Raw genomic sequence first — 13,131 nt, forward strand, 5'->3', positions numbered from 1 at the left:
CCCTGATCAGGTGCAACAATGTCCATAGCTACCCCAGCTCCTCCATCATCTCCATTCACATCATCATCTTCATCATCAGAGTCTCCATCATCACTCTCATCATCATCAACTCCTTCCTCCTCTGAGCTTAACTCAGGCACTGACATTATCTCCAAGTCATGGTTTAATAACCATGGCAGAATCTCAAAAGGAACTCCTGAGTCAAATCTATTGGCTGCACCTGGATTTCTGATCCTTTTGTAAGTGTCAGGGTTCTGGAGTAGGTGGGTTATGCCAATAGTGGGTAGATCTTGCAATTCTTGATTAAATATTATCTGTAGAAACCTTGGATACTGCAAAAATCTATCTACCTCAGCCTTCTTTAAATTTCCCACCATGCCTTCAAATATCATCTTTGAAAAGTTAAAAGGCAGATCATATACAATACCAATAGTGGCATTAGCTAGATCACGACTCATTAGAGTCCATGACCCCTTCCGTGGAGCAAATCCTTGTATCACATGGTGTATCAAAAATCTGTACAACATAGGGAACATTCCCTTTTGAAATTTTCCCCTCATGTACTGTCCCCTGATATCCCATCGTCTGTTCAAAAATTCTCATCAGGTGATCAGTAGTAAAGTTTATATGGTTATGATCATCATCGCGTAACTGCAAGCAACGTCTAATCATTCTTTCAGTGACTTGTATCTCTTGTCTGGCAACTGTTGCTTCAATTCTCCGACCATTAACATCATCAACTAGTCTTGCAGATCTCCAGAAATCCAATGAATGATTTCTGCAGATAACAGGACTTTCAGTGAAAGCAAAGCTGACATTTGATCGAGCCATCCAAGTTATCATTGGTGCCACTGGCTCGTTGTCAGGTGTGACTTGTAAAAGTGCACATATATTGTGTTTCTTCTCAAAAGCATACTTAGGTTGAACCTCTTCTTCTTCTTCTGCCATATCTGAACAATACAATCAAACATATTCAAAATGAAATTAGTCATAAAGTTCAGTACTTTAGATAATTTCAATGTATAAAAATGAAGAAGAAAGTGAGAAATTTCATCAAGAACCTGTTCTTCGACAAATTTATAACCTAAACATATAAACAGAGTATTAGTTATCAAATACATAATCAAAGCCCATAATAGTCTAATCGTGGTCGGAAAACACATTAATGTTGCTTACCGAGTCGGAATTAGAGGGCTGATACAAGTTAGGGTTTGGATTGAAGCAAAATGCGATAAGTCGGTTAGGTTTCTTTGCGAGTAAGCAGTTTGCAGTGGAAGGAGAGAGAGGGAAAAGTAATCTTGAAAATTTTGCCTAACTCCCTCTTATATACCTTTTGAAAGTGAGTTTTAAATGCTCTTTGTCTTTTTGTGAATTATTAGCTGTCATACAGTAACATTATCCACTTGATATATTAAAACCAATATTTATCTTTTGAGGTAGTAAAACCTTACTCGGAATTATTCTTTTCAAAGTCTACTCGGTATACATCCACTTACAAAGCTTACCCGGTCAAACTTTGCTTGGAAAATTTTCATTTTTGAATATACAAAGTTTTCCCGAATCCTTCTATTTATAAACCTTGATCGATCAAGCTAATTAATTTAAAGTTAAGACATAATGAAGAAAGCTTACCCGAAATACTAGATTTCTTGAGAACTTAATCACAAGATAAATAATCAAGTATAAACATCAAATAAACATCCTTACTAGGAATCAATCAAGACACCCATATAGATTTCTCAATTTCAAATTAAAACTTATCTAGCATAAACCCTAATAAGAATCATAATCAATTTTATCATACTAAATAACATATTCAATCAAGCATACTTGAAAACATAGTGTGCCCGAGAAACCATTCAAGAGAATAGTGTGCCCGAACACCTTTCTAATGCAAAATATACCCGAATAACCTTCATATAGTACAAAGTGTGCCCGGAAAAGGATTTCTAGCAGACAGTGTACTAGGAAAGTTAAGTTTTGAAATTACCAAGTATATTGAGGGAACAAAAGTGTACCTGAAATATAAAGTGTGCCCGGAAAACAAAGTTTGTCCGAAAACACTTGTAATTTCAAAGAAATCATAAACATACATATCACAGAGCATGCTCGGAATGAAATTAAAACACATAAACATTTAAGTGTGCTATAGTCTAAAATTTCATAGAGCTTGCCCGATAATCCTATGTTAGCACTAAGCTTGCTAGGATAAACACATTCAATCATCAGGTATGCCCTTACTCGAGGGAATTTCAACATGTCAAACCATACCCGAAAATGACAAACTTAAATAATAATATCTAAGTGTGCCTGGAAAGATTAACAAACCTTTCCTAACAGCATATTCACATAAATCACAAAGCTTACTCAGTGTACTAACTTAAGTTCACAAAGTTTGCTTGAACTCACAATCAACATATAAAATGCAAAGCTTGCCCGAAACAAGAATATCTTGTTAAAAACTAGCTATACCACATAATCATCTCAAGACTTCAAGCTTGCTCGGGAAATGAGTACAACAGTGTACTCTACCCGGAAAGTGTAAACACTTCAAAGCATGCCTGAAAATCATAAACTTAGTCAAAAATGACTAAGCTTGCCCGGAAAGGTCATAAATCATCAAACCTTACCCGAAGTAACATATTCAAACATATTCATCTGTTTTGTGCCCGGAAAGGTTATAAAACATCAAACCTTACCCGAACTTACATATTCAGCCAATTAAAGGCAAAATGCAACACTTTTTGACTTAAACCACTTGTCAAAATATATTTCTCATTAAAGATCATAGTTTAAGAGCAATGGTGCATTTAGAGATCAAATTTCAGTTATATTTCTCTTCAAAACAGTTTCTTCCATTTTCTGAAAAGATCTTAAGAATGGGATCATATTGACTAAGTAGCTTTCTCAATACTTCATTCTCAGCATTATTATGACAACATAGATAGGTTAACAGCAGGTATAAACTTAGCATGAATTTCATTTCTTTGGTGATATTATTAAGGTTCAATTTAAGCATAATGCATTAATGGTCAACACTGTGCTATGATGCCTCATATGTCACACCCTCAAAATCCACTAACGGAGTTTTACCGTCAGAGGGTGTGAACTGGCAGGATCGGAATCATCAGTTATAATCAAACCATAAAAACGTTTAAATGAAAATAAGTGCGGAAGCGTAAAACCATAGAAACAATGTTACGTCACGCATGACGATTTAAAACCAATGATAACCGTTAAAAATAAGTTTTGCATAATTAGAATGTGTCAAGCAATGCATATTCCTAAACCGCGCGCCCGCCTCGGCTACCTGAGAATAACATACTAAAAGTGTCAACACAAGGTTGGTGAGTTCACAAGTTATATAAAATAAATCGCTTAGCGTTTGCGTTCAGCGTTTTACGTTAAGCGTTTTGCGTAACCACGTTACGGCGTTTTGCGTTAAGCGTTTTGCGTAACCACGTTACGGCGTTTTGCGTTAAGCGTTTTGCGTGACCACGTTACGGCGTTTTGCGTTAAGCGTTTTGCGTAACCACGTTACGGCGTTTTGCGTTACCAGATAGTGTTATGTCAAATTATATATCGATAGGTAGCTAGTCTATACAACAAGTATTACTAAGTGTTCGACACCGAAGCTGACTCGTTTAGTAAGTGCCTTGTCACCAGGTCCTCCAGACCATGGTACGTGTTAGCCAAAATTACACCCGCTCGACTTCCAGTCGAGTTTAGCGTTGGGTGGGGTTTGTCAAACCCAGTAGTACTACTCAACAGTGACTCGCTATTCCAAATATTAACCGGTTCGATGTGTAGGACTTCAATTGTTTCGTTTTCCACTTAGCCTTTACAAGTGATATATAATTTACTAACAAAATCTTAAATGCGTTTATCGGAGTATGTTATCTCCCCCAAGTGAAAAGCGTTTAAAACAGTTTAAAGGAGGGGAAAGTGAAACTCACTGTTTGCGAAGAATTTCCCAAAATAAATCACCAAGATGCGCGTCACCGAAAAACTCTCTCTAACGTTCTAAAACAACAAAGAGATTTTTCTAAGTGTCGGAATATTATCGAGTCTCTAGACCCGGCACATAATACCTATGCACATAACATGTTTCGTGTTTCGTTCGTGAATCGGGTGTGACTTTAACAAGTGTTTTTGTGACACATCACATGTGTAAGCAATCATATACGTGTCATGTATTCATAACGTACATTACTAGCAATTTTTCCCCGTAAGGGCATTTTGGTCAACAAATAACAATTAACTAGCCATTATTCCCCATAAGGGCATTTTGGTCAAATTATGACAATCAATTAGCAGTTATTCCCCGCAAAGGCATTTTAGTCAAAACACGACAATTATCTTGCAATCATTCCCCTCAAGGGCAATTTGGTCATAACACGATAATAAATTAGCAAGTATCATATTTCATGCATTTTCACCAAAACTCAGCAGCTAGTTTCACCGAGACAGAAATCCTACTAGAAAGATTGTACTATTCACCGATCATAGCGTCTCAATTAATTTACCAAAAATCATCACAGAAGCACATATGTCTTAGGTTTCCAGAACATATTTTATTACATTTTTATTCCTCATAGTTTTCTCACAATCATCAAATCATTACAGCAAACTCATAACAGTCAGATTCAAGCACAACAGAATGTTATTTGCAATTCCCGTTAAACGAAAAATCCAATAAATGCAAGACCACTTGGGTTTGGTTTCTAACTCAATGATTCAACTTCCAGAAGTGGAACCAACCCAATTGGTCTCGTAGTTCATGAGATATAACATTTACAACATAACCTAACAGCAGGTCTAACAGCTCAGCTTTGCACAATGTTTTTGTAAAATCATAAAAGTTAACTTCTACTTGTCCAAAAATTACAAACTTATACTTTATAGAAACTAGACTCAACCTAGTTTACTGCAGTACCCACAATCTCAACCAACTTTCACGTTAACACTTCGTTACAGTCACTTAAACATCGTATACACATTCTGTCCAGAATCTGTTTGCATCCAAACTCAACATAATAACAATCTATGAACTATCATGCATCCATATAACCCTCTAGACTCCATAAACACCATCCATGCACATCAATTTCACATTACATACAAGATTAGGGTTTTTGTTTGAACTCAAATCATAGACACAACAATCAACATGTAACAACATCAATACTAGTTATCAATCATCATTGATTCAACAACAATCATGTTAGCTATGTACATACTCAAAATCGGCAGCCTAGGGTTTGTGGTTAACCCAACAAACATCAAAATCAAGCAACAAGAATGTAAAGGATGATCAATTATACCTTCCTAGCACCTAGTTCTTCAATCAAACACTTGATTTGATGGTTGAATGTGTGTATAGAGTGGACGGCAGCCAAGGGTTCACAAGGGAAGGAGGCCGATCGGACTTGAGGTTAATAATAAGGAGTTAGGGTTAAGTTATTAAGGTTATATTTATAGACATACAAGTTACACTCAAGTCCCTCCACTTCCAATTGTTGTTTTTCTAACTTAACTAACTTAGTTCTTGTTTCTTGTCTAGCATTACACACCATATAATCAAGTAACACATATGTTAACACACAATTATCCCATAATTATTATGTTGACGTTTTTCGTTTATTCCTCAATCGTTTGCGTCAACTCGTTTGCGTTTCGGTGCAAATCCCGAAAGACTACACATGTAGTAAGTGTTAAGCGTCATTTAAACCCTAGTTTAAATGTAATGAAGTGTGCGTTATAGATTCAATGATCTTTAAGTTTGAATTGACGGAGTTGAGTTAACGGAGTTAACCTGAAATTGACGATTGTCACATCATTCCCATGTTAAAGAATTTTCGTCCCGAAAATTTGAGTCAAGTCGTGATGAGTGTCTGAAAGAGTAAGGAAAAAAAATTTCAGTTTGTCATATCATCCCCTAGTAGAAAGAAATTTCGTCCCGAAATTTAATTCGTACCTCCGGTGATGTCTGACGGTTTGCCGAGTTTCGCGGTTTTCTGTGTTTGGTTAGCCCCGCAAAAAGGTGAGGATACTTTTTCATCATTTGATCCTCGCGTTCCCACGTGAACTCCGGTCCACGTCTCGAGTTCCATCGAACCCTAACGATTGGAATCTTGTTGTGCTTGAGCGTTTTGGTTTCCCAATCCAAAACCTCGACTGGTTCCTCAATGAAACGTAACTGTTCATCAACTTGCAGTTCCTCCAAAGGGACTACTTAGGATTCATCAGATAGGCATTTCTTCAAATTGGATACGTGAAAAACATTGTGTACGCCACTGAGTTCCGTTGGTAGGTCCAGTCGGTACGCCACCGGACCAATGCGCTCAGTTATCCGGTAAGGACCAACATACCGTGGGTTGAGTTTGTTTCGCTTACCAAAGCGAACCACACCTTTCCAAGGTGAGACTTTGAGTAACACTCGATCGTTCACTTGAAATTCGAGAGGTTTTCGGCGCTTGTCGGCGTAACTCTTTTGGCGATCTCGTGCTGCTGCCATGCGATTTCGGATTTGAACAATATTTTCCGAAGTTTCGAGTACCAGTTCTGGACCAGTGATTTGGCTGTCACCCACCTCTGCCCAGCAGAGTGGTGATCGACACTTCCGTCCGTACAGCGCTTCAAACGGCGCTGCCTTAATACTTGCGTGGTAGCTGTTATTATACGAAAACTCTACCAAAGGTAAGTGGGGTTCCCAACTTTTTCCGAAATCTAAAACGCATGCACGCAACATATCCTCCAGGGTCTGAATAGTTCGTTCACTTTGCCCATCCGTCTGAGGATGGTATGCTGTACTCATATCGAGACGGGTGCCTAGTGCGCTTTGCAGCGACTTCCAAAAGTGCGAAGAGAAACGAGAATCTCGATCGGAAATGATCGAGACAGGCACTCCGTGTCTCGACACTACTTCCTTCATGTAAACACGAGTCAGTCTTTCCATTTTGTCCGTTTCTTTAATCGCTAGGAAGTGTGCCGATTTAGTCAACCGGTCAACGATCACCCAGATGGTATCGCATCCCGTCGGTGTCTTTGGTAAACCCGTGATAAAATCCATTGAGATGTGTTCCCATTTCCACATTGGGAGTTCCGGTTGTTGTAGTAGACCAGATGGTTTCTGGTATTCTATCTTGACTCTGGCACAAGTCAAGCATTTGCTCACGTAGGTGGCAATGTCGGCTTTCATGTTCGGCCACCAGTAAAGTGCCTTTAAATCATGGTGCATTTTATTTGAGCCAGGGTGGATAGAATATCGGGACTTGTGAGCTTCGTTCATCACTAGAGTTCTCAACTCTCCGTATCGTGGAACCCAAATCCGGTTCTCAAAATATCGGACCCCGTCCGATCTAGTTTCAAGTTGCTTGTTCATGCCCCGCATGAGTTCCGATGGAAGGTTATCATCTTTCAAAGCTTTGTGTTGCGCCTCGCGAATTTGATCGGGTAAGTTGGCATGAATCGTGAGTTGCAATGATCGCACTCGTCAGGGTTTATCTGTTTCTTTTCTACTGAGGGTGTCGGCCACTACATTGGCCTTGCCAGGGTGATACTTGATGGCACAATCATAATCCTTGAGCAGCTCGACCCAACGACGCTGTCGCATGTTCAGCTCCTTCTGATCGTAGATATGTTGGAGACTCTTGTGGTCGGTGTAAATGGTAAACTTGGTACCGTACAAGTAATGCCTCCATATCTTAAGGGCAAACACCACAGCTCCGAGTTCCAAATCATGGGTCGTGTAGTTCTTCTCGTGAACGAATAGTTGTCGAGAGGCGTGGGCTATAACTTTCTCGAGTTGCATCAGCACACAACCGAGACCTTGTATAGATGCGTCACAGTGTACCTCAAAATTTTCCGTTCCCTCGGGGAGGGCTAGAATAGGGGCGCTGCAGAGCTTGGTTTTCAACAGTTGAAAAGCGGATTCTTGCGCGTCACCCCAGTTGTACTTAGTGCCTTTGTGAGTCAAAGCGGTGAGGGGTTGAGCAATCTTTGAAAATCCCTCGATGAAACGCCGGTAGTAGCCGGCCAGTCCTAGGAATTGTCGCACCTCAGTCGGAGTCTTAGGTGCTTCCCAGTTTTTGATGGCCTCTACCTTACCGGGATCGACATGGATACCATTCTCGTTGATCACATGTCCTAAAAAGTGAACCTCGCGAAGCCAAAATTCACATTTCGAGAGTTTAGCATACAGTTGTTCCTTCTTCAATAGTTCCAGAATTACTCTTAAGTGCTCTTCGTGGTCAGTCTCGTTCTTGGAGTAGACGAGAATATCATCGATGAAAACAATCACAAACTTGTCGAGGTACGCCTTGCATACTCGATTCATGAGATCCATAAATACGGCTGGTGCGTTGGTTAGGCCAAAAGGCATAACCGAAAACTCGTAATGACCATACCGTGTTCTGAAAGCCGTCTTTGAGATATCTTCTTCGCGCACTCTAAGCTGATGATAACCAGATCGCAGATCGATCTTCGAGTAGTAACTCGATCCTTGAAGCTGGTCAAACAAATCATCAATTCGGGGTAAAGGATAACGGTTCTTGACCGTCACCTTGTTCAACTCCCGGTAGTCGATACACATGCGGAAAGTCCCGTCTTTCTTTCGGACAAACAAGACAGGGGCTCCCCATGGCGATGAGCTAGGTCGTATAAAACCCTTATCCAACAAATCTTGCAACTGAGTGGACAACTCCCGAAGTTCCGCCGGTGCGAGTCGATACGGGGCTCGTGCTATGGGTGCTGCACCGGGTGTCAACTCGATTTGGAATTCGACTTGACGAATAGGAGGGAGTCCGGGCAAATCCTCGGGGAAAACTTCCGGGAAGTCTTGCACAACAGGTATATCTTCAATTCGTTTCTCCTCCGCGGGTTTCTCAACAATCTGCGCCAAAATTGCCGGATGACCCTTTCGTAGATACTTCTGCGCCTTCATAAGGGTAATGACGCTGGTGGTCATGCCGCTTCTCTCACCTCGGACCGAAATGATCTCGCCGGAAGGGGTGGTAATGTGTACTATCTTATCGTGGCATATAATCTCCGCTAGGTTCTCGGATAACCAGTCCATGCCGACAACGACATCGAAACTACTAAGTGTAAAAGGAATAAGGTCGATATCAAAGACATGACCTGACAGTTTTAACTTACATCCCGCAAGTACATGAGTCGTTACTATAGTCTTACCGTCAGCTAATTCAACAGGAAACTTAGCATCTAACGGAGTTGGAGTTAAGTTTAAGAGTTGACTAAAGGCTTTCGACACAAAACTCCTATCAGCTCCAGTGTCAAACAATACAGAAGCAAAACAATCGTTTACAGGGAACTTACCAGTCACCACGTGCGGATCATTGCGGGCTTGACCCGACCCAATCACAAACGCTCTTCCCTTGCCATTGCTTCCACCACTACTGCCACTTCCATTACCTCCATTGTTGTCATTTTGTTTCAGCTTGGGGCAATCTTTTCTGAAATGACCTTCCTGCCCACATTCAAAGCATCCTTTCGTCGTCATAGGTGGCTTAGGAGCACCCTTTGCCGCAAGGTCTCCTCTACATTCTCTCGCTTGGTGACCCATCTTTCCGCATTTCTGACACTTGGCACGGTCACACTGGCCAACATGATGATAGTTGCACCTGTTGCACTTTGGATATTTCCCCGCATATCCGCTCGAAACCTGCCCGCTACCGTTGTTGTTGTTGTTGTTGTGATTCTGAGTGTTAAAGCTCCGAGTGAATTCGGGCTTACGGTAGTGTTGTTGCGGTGGGAGGTTCGAGGATGAAGATCTGGTGTTGTCAAACTTCCTCTTCCCGCTGTTCGGGTTGCTGTTGCTGTTATTGTCGTTACTCTGGTTGTCACGGGTTTTAACGGTCGAACCCCTAGGTGGTAACGCACCTTGGGTCACAGCCTGATCCGTCAGTTTGTGAGCTAAACGGATCGCTTGTTGGATCGTGGCTGGTCTGGAAGACGTCACCATGCCCTGAATCTGCGGTGCTAATCCATCAATGTACATTTCTATCCTCTTGCTCGGCGGATCCACCATCCGCGGACACATCACAGCCAACTCGTGCGAACGGGTAGTGTAGGCTTCGATTTCCGAATCCACCATCTTCAGCGACCAAAATTCTGACTCTAATTTTGAAATCTCTTCTCTCGGACAATACTCCTCTCGCATCATGTTTTTGAACTCCTCCCAGTTCATCGCATTAGCCAGTTCCAATCCAAGGATCTGGACGTTCGAATTCCACCAAGTGAGGGCGGAATCCTCAAGTGTTCCAGCAGCGAATTTGACCCTACTGGCAGGGGGACAATTACACATCTCAAAGGCCGACTCAGCCTTCTCAGCCCAACACAGGAAGCCTATAGCTCCCTCAGTGCCCTTAAACGTACTGGGCTTGCAGTCAAGGTAGTTCTTGAAGGTACACGTTTCACTCGGACCTCCAGCTTGATTCTGAACGTGTGCGGCTAAAGCGGCCGCTACATGGTCGTTCAGCAGAGTTTGGAGTTCAGCTGCAGTCAAGCTGATGTTACCACGTCCTCGTCCAGCGTTTCTTCCAGCCATTTCCTAGAATCACAGCATAAAATGTTAAACATGAATTTTTCTTTCATATATAACACACCATACATGTAATAAAAGATAGGTAAGAAAGAAATAAGAAACAACATCACATCACAACCACTTATTAGTCTAAATAAAAATTCATGATTAAAACCATTGTATTCGCTACAAAGTATTTCCAATCAATCCTTAAAATCATAGAAAAATAATAGTTCGGATGGAGACAACCCCTCCATCTAAGTGTCATCATCACTAGATGTCGTCATCTGAGGACACCTCCGAGTGTGCCTCCTCCTCAGCCGGTTCTTCCTCCGGCTCTTCTTCGGGTTCCTCCTCGGGATCTTCCTCGGGATCTTCCTCAGGCTCCTCTTCGAGATCTTCTTCAGGTTCGACCTCAGGCCCCGCCTCAGGCTCGGCCTCAGGCTCTGCCTCAGGTTCGGCTGCGTTCTGAGCAAGTTGCATTTGCAAGACATCGCAACGCTCCAACGCTATCTCAGTTCGGGTCCTTGCTTCTTGGAGTTGCTCTTTCAAGTCTATCATCTCAGCTTGCATCTTCATCATAACTTTCATCTGTTGATCACTAGTCTCTTGCATTTCCTTCATTGCCGCTGCCATGCGGGCAATCTCCTCCTTAGTCTCGGTTCCGTCCTTCAACAGTCCGGAAATGTTGGCTCTCGTATAGCGCATGTAACCCACATCACGCTCCAAACAAGAAACGACAGCTGCGAGAACTCGCTCTACAGGTTCGGTTATGGGTGGTAGGGTGTTGGGATAAGCAGGGTGGTTCGGGTGAGGCAACGGGGGAACTTGTTCGCGATAGACCATACGTCTGATCATGTTAGGGTACCAATCCCAGCTAACGTCGTTTTCGTAAATGCCTCCGGATAGGCGGTACCTCTTCGGTGCGGGAGTTTCGAGTTCCGGGACTACTCGGGGTGGTGAGGCGGTAGGTAACTGCGGTTCCTTCCCGTGAGCATGCGTTATCGAATCGGATGATGATGAGGGTGGCGTCGACATTCCTACAGTAAGCCGTGTATGCGCGCGCGTATGAGTGAAAGAGGTAAAGAGACAAGATTACAAGACTACACAAACCTATGCAGTGCGTATCATTATAACTAATGGGTCGTCGCGGTTATAGTCTAGTATGCATGCAGCTTCTAGTTCGCTATAACCAATGGCTCTGATACCAATCTATCACACCCTCAAAATCCACTAACGGGGTTTTACCGTCAGAGGGTGTGAACTGGCAGGATCGGAATCATCAGTTATAATCAAACCATAAAAACGTTTAAATGAAAATAAGTGTTGAAGCGTAAAACCATAGAAACAATGTTACGTCACGCAGGATGATTTAAAACCAATGATAACCGTTAAAAATAAGTTTTGCATAATTAGAATGTGTCAAGCAATGCATATTCCTAAACCGCGCGCCCGCCTTGGCTACCTAAGAATAACATACTAAAAGTGTCAACACAAGGTTGGTGAGTTCACAAGTTATATAAAATAAATCGCTTAGCGTTTGCGTTCAGCGTTTTACGTTAAGCGTTTTGCGTAACCACGTTACGGCGTTTTGCGTTAAGCGTTTTGCGTAACCACGTTACGGCGTTTTGCGTTAAGCGTTTTGCGTAACCACGTTACGGCGTTTTGCGTTACCAGATAGTGTTATGCCAAATTATATATCGATAGGTAGCTAGTCTATACAACAAGTATTACTAAGTGTTCGACACCGAAGCTGACTTGTTTAGTAAGTGCCTTGTCACCAGGTCCTCCAGACCATGGTACGTGTTAGCCAAAATTACACCCGCTCGACTTCCAGTCGAGTTTAGCGTTGGGTGGGGTTTGTCAAACCCAGTAGTACTACTCAACAATGACTCGCTATTCCAAATATTAACCGGTTCGATGTGTAGGACTTCAATTGTTTCGTTTGCCACTTAGCCTTTACAAGTGATATATAATTTACTAACAAAATCTTAAATGCGTTTATCGGAGTATGTTATCTCCCCCAAGTGAAAAGCGTTTAAAACAGTTTAAAAGAGGGGAAAGTGAAACTCACTGTTTGCGAAGAATTTCCCAAAATAAATCACCAAGATGCGCGTCACCGAAAAACTCTCTCTAACGTTCTAAAACAACAAAGAGATTTTTCTAAGTGTCGGAATATTATCGAGTCTCTAGACCCGGCACATAATACCTATGCACATAACATGTTTCGTGTTTCGTTCGTGAATCGGGTGTGACTTTAACAAGTGTTTTTGTGACACATCACATGTGTAAGCAATCATATACGTGTCATGTATTCATAACGTACATTACTAGCAATTTTTCCCCGTAAGGGCATTTTGGTCAACAAATAACAATTAACTAGCCATTATTCCCCATAAGGGCATTTTGGTCAAATTATGACAATCAATTAGCAGTTATTCCCCGCAAAGGCATTTTAGTCAAAACACGACAATTATCTTGCAATCATTCCCCTCAAGGGCAATTTGGTCATAACACGATAATAAATTAGCAAGTATCATATTTCATGCATTTTCACCAAAACTCAGCAGCTAGTTTCACCGAGACAG

Source organism: Bidens hawaiensis, unplaced genomic scaffold (assembly GCF_021521415.1).
Source record: "Bidens hawaiensis isolate Kalapana, Puna unplaced genomic scaffold, B.hawaiensis_p1.1 tig00037659_1, whole genome shotgun sequence".
In the NCBI taxonomy this organism is placed as follows: Eukaryota; Viridiplantae; Streptophyta; class Magnoliopsida; order Asterales; family Asteraceae; genus Bidens; species Bidens hawaiensis.